Source organism: Octodon degus, unplaced genomic scaffold (assembly GCF_000260255.1).
Source record: "Octodon degus isolate 3935 unplaced genomic scaffold, OctDeg1.0 scaffold00033, whole genome shotgun sequence".
NCBI lineage: Eukaryota > Metazoa > Chordata > Mammalia > Rodentia > Octodontidae > Octodon > Octodon degus.
The window spans coordinates 13,915,140-13,922,023 of NW_004524609.1; positions in this window are offsets into that span (position 1 = coordinate 13,915,140).

A 6,884-nucleotide genomic window follows, 5' to 3' on the forward strand; every position below is an offset into this window, starting at 1 on the left:
GAGGAAGAAGAAGAAGAAGAAGAAGAAGAAGAAGAAGAAGAAGAAGAAGAAGAAGAAGAAGAAGAAGAAGAAGAAGAAGAAGAAGAAGAAGAAAAACAATTCAACCCCTCCCCTTCACACACACCTATTAGTTCCAAAATCCCAAGAGGCATCTTGGCCAGAGCAAGTCATGTGATGTTTCTGAGCCAATCAGCTTTGAGAAGGAAGTCTGAGTGACTCAGTTCAATTAAGATTAGCCTGGACCAAGCAACTGTACTAACTTGACTGTAAGAGTCCCAATCTGGAGCCTGTGTGTGTGTGTGTGTGTGTGTGTGTGTGTGTGTGTGTGTGTGTTAGATAGAAGAACTGCTGGGCAGTTAACAGCCCCAAAACCCACTCCCGGGAGTGAGACCAGCCTGCGCGGTGTCCACAGCTCCACATACCACAGCGGGCCCATCGTTGCCACCTAGAACTTGTGCCACCATTTACTCCTCCAGTAAAACCTCTTCAGAGCTGTCCTGGCTCCTAGAACCTCCTCGAGACCTCTGCTCTCTGCTCCTGCTCCACAAGGACCAAGCCCAAGCCTGTGAGCCTGTACCTGTCCACATCGCCAAAGGCTCAGGGAGCTTCCTGTCCATAGCCTTCATCATTTCTCAGCAGCACTCAACTTTATTCACCCGTTTGTCCTTGAAATCTCTCTCCTGGTCTTTGTGTTTCCAGCTTCTCCGGTTTTCCACCCACTTTCCTGGCCTGTACTTCCCTGACTGCTTCACTGCTTCTCTTTGGCCCATCAATGTCAGTGTGCCCAGCGAGCAGCTCAGACCTTGCCCTGTCCTCTTTCTTTGTCTTCCACTGTCCTTCAAAGAGTCTCATCCACTCCTGTGTTTTCACAATGTTGTCTTTTGCCAATGGTCCCTGACTTCTAAAATGTTTTTTATTATTTATTTATTTGGTACATGGTCTTGCTATGCCACTCAGACTCATAGTGATCCTCCTGCCTCAGCCTCCCCAGTGCTGGTATTATAGGTGTGTGCCACCACACCTGGTTTTGATGGCTGGCACAACATGCCTAGGTTCTGTGGCTGGCATGGCTTACAGTAGCAGGGATTGAACCCGAGTCCTTACACTTGCCAGGCAGGTGCTTAGACCACCAAGGTATCTCCCCAACCCAGCACTCAGCTCTTGACTCCAACTCTCACCTCTCGCCAGACCTCCAGATCCTGGAGCCAACTGCTTGCCTAACTTTTGGCACCTATCCATGGACACTGTAAACTCAACAGACCAAATTTAGTTCCGGCTGCCCTGGCTTTTCCAGCACGTGGTGGATGGCTCCCACTGTTGGATGCCTGAAATGCTGACCTTCTTGTGCCATTAAAACAGCATCTCTAGCAAGGCTTGTGTCCCAGCCAAAATACCTAGGAGCTAGCTCTGAGGCCTCTTTCTCTGATCGCCTGCACCCGATCCATCAGTGGGTCCCCCAGCCCTGCTCATCCATCACAGGCTGAACTCAGCTCCTTCCCTCTGTCCAGCTCCATGCTGCTGAGCCGCCTGCCCTTCTGGCTGCTTTCCTCACTTCTCTATGGCCCCAAACAATCATTCTCCTTTCAGCAGCCAAATACATGATTTTAGATATATAAATCAGATCATGTTGCCTCCCTGATTAAATGACTTTCTTTAACATGCAGAGTAACGTACCACTTCCTCACCCTGCTCAAGTTTCCCCTGATCCGGCACCCACCTCCATCCCCGGGGAACCTCCACGTGGTTCTCCCTGACCCACTCTGCTCCAGCACCCTGAGCTCTTCTGCTCTGGATCCACTGCATGTCATGGGTTCAAATGTTTCAGTCCATAGTTGGCTGGCTCCATTGCTTTTAGGACTATGGTAAGCTAGCAACAACCTAGAAAAAAGAGAGGTAGAGAGAGGTGCTCATCTCAGGACAGCCAAGGAGATAGGCAGAGGCAGGGGCAGAGACAGAATATAGCTATGGTCCCCAGAGGCACATTGCCGTGACCTACTCTCTTCAACTACATCTTGCTTTCTAAATATCTCTCACCTCCCATGAATGCCATGAAATTATGAATCCATCAATGGTTTAATCCACGGATGCAGTGAAGTCTCACGATCCAGTCTCCCCACCTCTGAACACCGCTGCCCTCAGGACCGAGCCTTTGACACACAGAAGCCTTTGGCAGACATTTCCTAGCCTAACTGTGACACCTTCCAGCCCCTGCTGACTGTCCAGTTTCTTCTCTCAGCTCTCAACTTCAAACTCTGTTCCCCGGGCGACTGTCCTCAACTGTTTTTCCTAAAGAGTCTCTGTGGCTTCATACCATCAATATCTGATTTCTTTGTATAGAACTTATCACTATTTATACTTTTCAAATTTATGTGTTTATATTCTCAATAAAATATAATCCCCAGTAGAGCAAAGAGCTCATCTCTGATGCTTCTTTTATTTCCTGTGTCTAAAACAGTGCCTGTGCCTGTCACATAACTTTTTTTTGAGACAGTGTCTCACTATGTAGTCCAGGCTGGCTTTGAACTCACTATGTAGCCTAGCTTGGCCTAGATTGAACTTGCAGCAATCTTCCTGTCTCAGTCTCCTAAATGCTGCAATTACAGGCATATGCCACCATGCCTAGCACATCATTTAATAAATATTAAAAACTAATAAATATTAAAGGAAGGAAAGGGTGATAAATCAATAAGTGTAAAAAGAAAGAAAGGTCATCAGGGATACACATGTGTAGCAAGCATTCTGAGAGCCAGAAGCCCTGGGAGTGTGTGGTGAGAGAGCAGAGGGGGGCAAGCTGCAGGCGGATCCCCCAGAGAGGCCAACTGAGGCAGCTCCAGAGCCTCCAGAAGGGACCCCAGAAAGATCAGCGCTTGTGGCTGTCAGACACAAGCTGCAGTGGGAGGGAAAATAAGGACGCGGCACAGAAAAAGCAGAGGTTAATTGAAAGTCTATGGAACAAATTTGTCATTCATCACCTTCCAGCTCCGCTTCTGCCTATTAGACCAACAGGGCACTCAGTAAAGACCAGAGGCCTCCTGGCTGAATCAATGAAGCTGCTCGCAGACCCTGGGAGCTGCCAGTGTGCCGGAGGAAACACGCCTCTGTGCGCTGCATGGGCCGCCACAGCCTAGCTGCACGGCTGCTTCCCTGGCCAGTCCTCACCGAGCAAAGCCAGACAGGAAACAGGCTCTGCGTGGGGACCGCAGCACCTAGGCAGCGCTTCCCCCATCCAGGGAAAGTACAGGAAACCCACTCCAGCCCCCCAGAAAAATTGCCCCACTGTGGTTTGGATATGGCTTGAGTGTGTCCCTCTGAATTCATGTGCTAAAGTTTGACCAACAGTGATATTGATAGGCAATAGAATGTTTAAGAGGTGGGGTCTGGGGCCAGCCAGATGGCTCAGCAGACTAAAGCACCTACTTAGGCTGATGCAGGGACTGGGGTTCGAACCCCAGCATGCCATGCTGGCCCTGCCCCGGGGGCGCACTGAGATGGCAACGGAGACTGGGCGTGGTGTCATGCGCCTGTAATCCCAGGGTTTGGGAGGCTGAATACAGGAGAATCACTACAAGTCCAATCTGTGTAGTGAGACCCTGTAGATCTTGTACTAAATACATTAAAAAAAAAAAAAAAAAAGAGGTGGGGCCCAGTGGAAGGCAGTTCAGGTGTTGGGCTCACCACCTCCAGAAGGTACCCATGTAGGTCTTGAAAGATCCAGTTAACACCTATGTGAAAAGAGCAACACTGAACCGTCCCTTTTCTCTGACCTTTGCTCTGATCACGTGACCTCTTCTCCTATTTTTGACCAGGGGGTTCCTAACCAGAGTCTAACAAGTAGGACAGTGCAATCTTAAGCTTTCAACTTCTGAAACTGTGAGCTCAATAAACCTCTTTTCATTATAAAGTACCCAATCTTGGGTATTTTGTTACAGAAACAGAAAACAGGCTAAAACAATTTCTTTCCTTCATTCATTGATAGAATTTTTTTTTTTTTTTCGGAATCAGGGATTGAACTCAGGCCCTTGTGCTTGCCAGGCAAGTGCTTATTCTACTGAGCTGTCTCCCTGGCCCTAATAGAAATTTTTTTTAAAAATCACTAGACGTGTGACAAATGAAAGAAAAATCTTAAGATTAATAAAAAAATAAACAGCAGTCCAACTGTACCATCAGAGAAATGTGGAAAGACATTGCATCCATGAGAAGAGAATAGATTGCAAGGAAAAGTGACTCACTGGGGAGTAAGAAAACAAGTTATCAGAATCTAAATTATATGGCTGCAGAACTACAAATAAAGAATTGGAAAATAAAGTGGAGGAACTCTCCAAAATGTAGAGTAAAAAAATAGTGAGAAAATATGAGAGAAATGACTAGAGACTTAGCAGACCAATCAAGGAGGTCTAATATTTGGAAAACTAGATGTTCTTAAAGAAGAGAGGCAGGAAAGACAACTCAGTGGCACAGCACCTGCCTAGGCGAGGATCTTGCCTAAGCTCGGGATCCCAAGTTCAATTCCCAGTACCAAGAACAAAACCAAAACCAAATTAAGTTTTAAAATAGGAAGAAGAAGGGCCAGGGAGATGGCTCAGTGGAATAAGCGCTTCCCCGGCAAGTGCAAGGGCCTGAGTTCAATCCCCGGTTCTGCCAAAAAAAATAAAAAAATAAATTAAATTAAATAGAAAGAAGAGAGAGAGAGAGAGAGAGAGAGAGAGAGAGAGAGAGAGAGAGAGAGAGAGAGAGAAAAGAAATCAACTACTGAATTAAACAGGGAAGCCAGGGGCTGGCAAGATAGCTCAGCAGACTAAGCGCCTGCTTGGGCAAGCACAGGGACCGGGTTTGATCCCAGGCACTGAATGCTGCACTGGGCCCCACCCCCAGGCATGCTGAGCCAGAAGTGTAGGCATGGTGGCACACGCCTGTAATCCCAGCACTGCAGGGGCTGAAAACAGGAGGATCACTATGAGTCTGAGCTGCCTAGTGAAACTCTGTACCAAAAAGTGGGAGACGAAGGGGAAGCCGGGTATGGTGGTGCGTGCCTGTAACCCCAGCACGCGGGAGGCTGAGGCAGGAGGTTCGCTGTGAGTTCGAGACCAGCCTGGGCAACAAATTGAGTTCAAGGCCAGGCTGAACTGCATCGTGAGACTCTTGTCTAAATAAATAAATAAGGAGTTTTCTAGAATTCAAGGCAGAATGGAAGCTTTTGACTAAGAGAGACTAATTAGTAAAATGAATTTTAAAATATTCACCAAAGAATTCACTGTTGGGAAACAGCAGTCGGAAGTTTCCCACAAAAGAAGGAAGACCCACCTGTGGCTTCTTGTCAGCCATACAGGACCCAGAAGACGGCAGAGCTGTGCCTTCTGCTTTCTAAGGGAAAATGATTTTTTTGAAAATGTGTTCAAACTATCAAAGAAAGAAAAAGGCTCAGACATCCAAACACTCAAGAGAAAAATTACCTCCCGGATATCTTTTCTAAAGAAATTGCTGGAGGAGACGTTCTAACAAAATGAACAAGATCTGGAGAAGGAGAAAAGCCTGAGGAGAGGAAGCCCCAGACAGTGCCTGGTGAGGACAAGAATTTGGGGACCTCCAAATACGAGGGCTTCAAGAGCACAAAGGAACCAGGAATTACAGGACTGTAGCAGCAAGAAATTGGAAGATATTTCTAAAATGATAACAAAGACTCTTTGCTTCTACCAAAAAAATCCAGGACAGAGACTGGGCATGGTGAGACTGGGCGTGGTGGCGCGCGCCTGTAATCCCCGCTCTTGGGAGGCTGTAAACAGGTGGATCACTAGGAGTCCAATCTAGTAGTGAGACCCTGAACACCCTGTACACCCTTCCATAAAATACAAATAAATAAATAAATAAATAAATAAATAAATAAATAAATAAATAACATAAAATTAAAAATCCAGGACAAGCACTTAAAAACTCCAAGAAAAAAAATTATTTTTTGGGGGGGGTACTGGGGATTGAACTCAGGCCCTTGCACTTGCCAGGAAAGCACTTATTCTACTGAGCTATCTTCCCGACCCTTCCAAGAAAAAAGTTTACCCAAAATAATTACGATCTAAACACAGAGCAGACTAAATTGAAGCATAATTTCAACAACCGATGGAAAATACAGAAAGATCATCTCTTTGGGTTTGATGTAGAGAACATTTTCTCTTCAGTCTTTGTACCAGGGCTGTGATGTAAGAGTGAAATTGGGGGAAAGGTGATTCTTCTAAACCAGCCCGTTCAACACAGAAAACAGTATTTACATGACCATCAAAATACAAAGCCATTTCCTTGGATTTCAACTTTTAAAAATCAATCTGTGTATAAGGCACCGATGACATAAATGTGGTTGAAGAAGAGAATGTAAATGTCACCAACTTTGACAACGCAAATAGAAAGCTGGAAGAAGCTGAGAAGTTAAAAGGAGTGGGTAAGAGAGGTGCGTGGAAGGACAGTAGACTTGACAATGTTCTCATCTTGCTGAATGAGTATGGAGAATGATTGTTTCACTCTGAAGGAATAAGAATTGAGTGTGTTAAGGAATATTAAAGTTGCTAAGGTAAGCTGGGCACAGCGGTGCATGTCTATAAACCTAGCACTTTACATTAAAGCAATTAAACAATTAAAAAAAATAAAACAGCACTCGGGGCTGATACAGGGGCATCACCGTGAGTTCCAGGCCAGCCTGAGCTACACAGTGAGTTCAACATCAGCCTGAAAAGAGCTTTGTAGGCAAAGCTCATATAGCGAAGAGCTTGTATAGCAAGACCCTGTCTCAAAAAACATTCTTGCAAGGGCCAGAGAGATGGCTCAGTAGCATAAGTGCTTCCCTGGCAAGTGCAAGGGCCTGAGTTCAATCCCTATCTCTGCAAAAAAAAAAAAAAAGT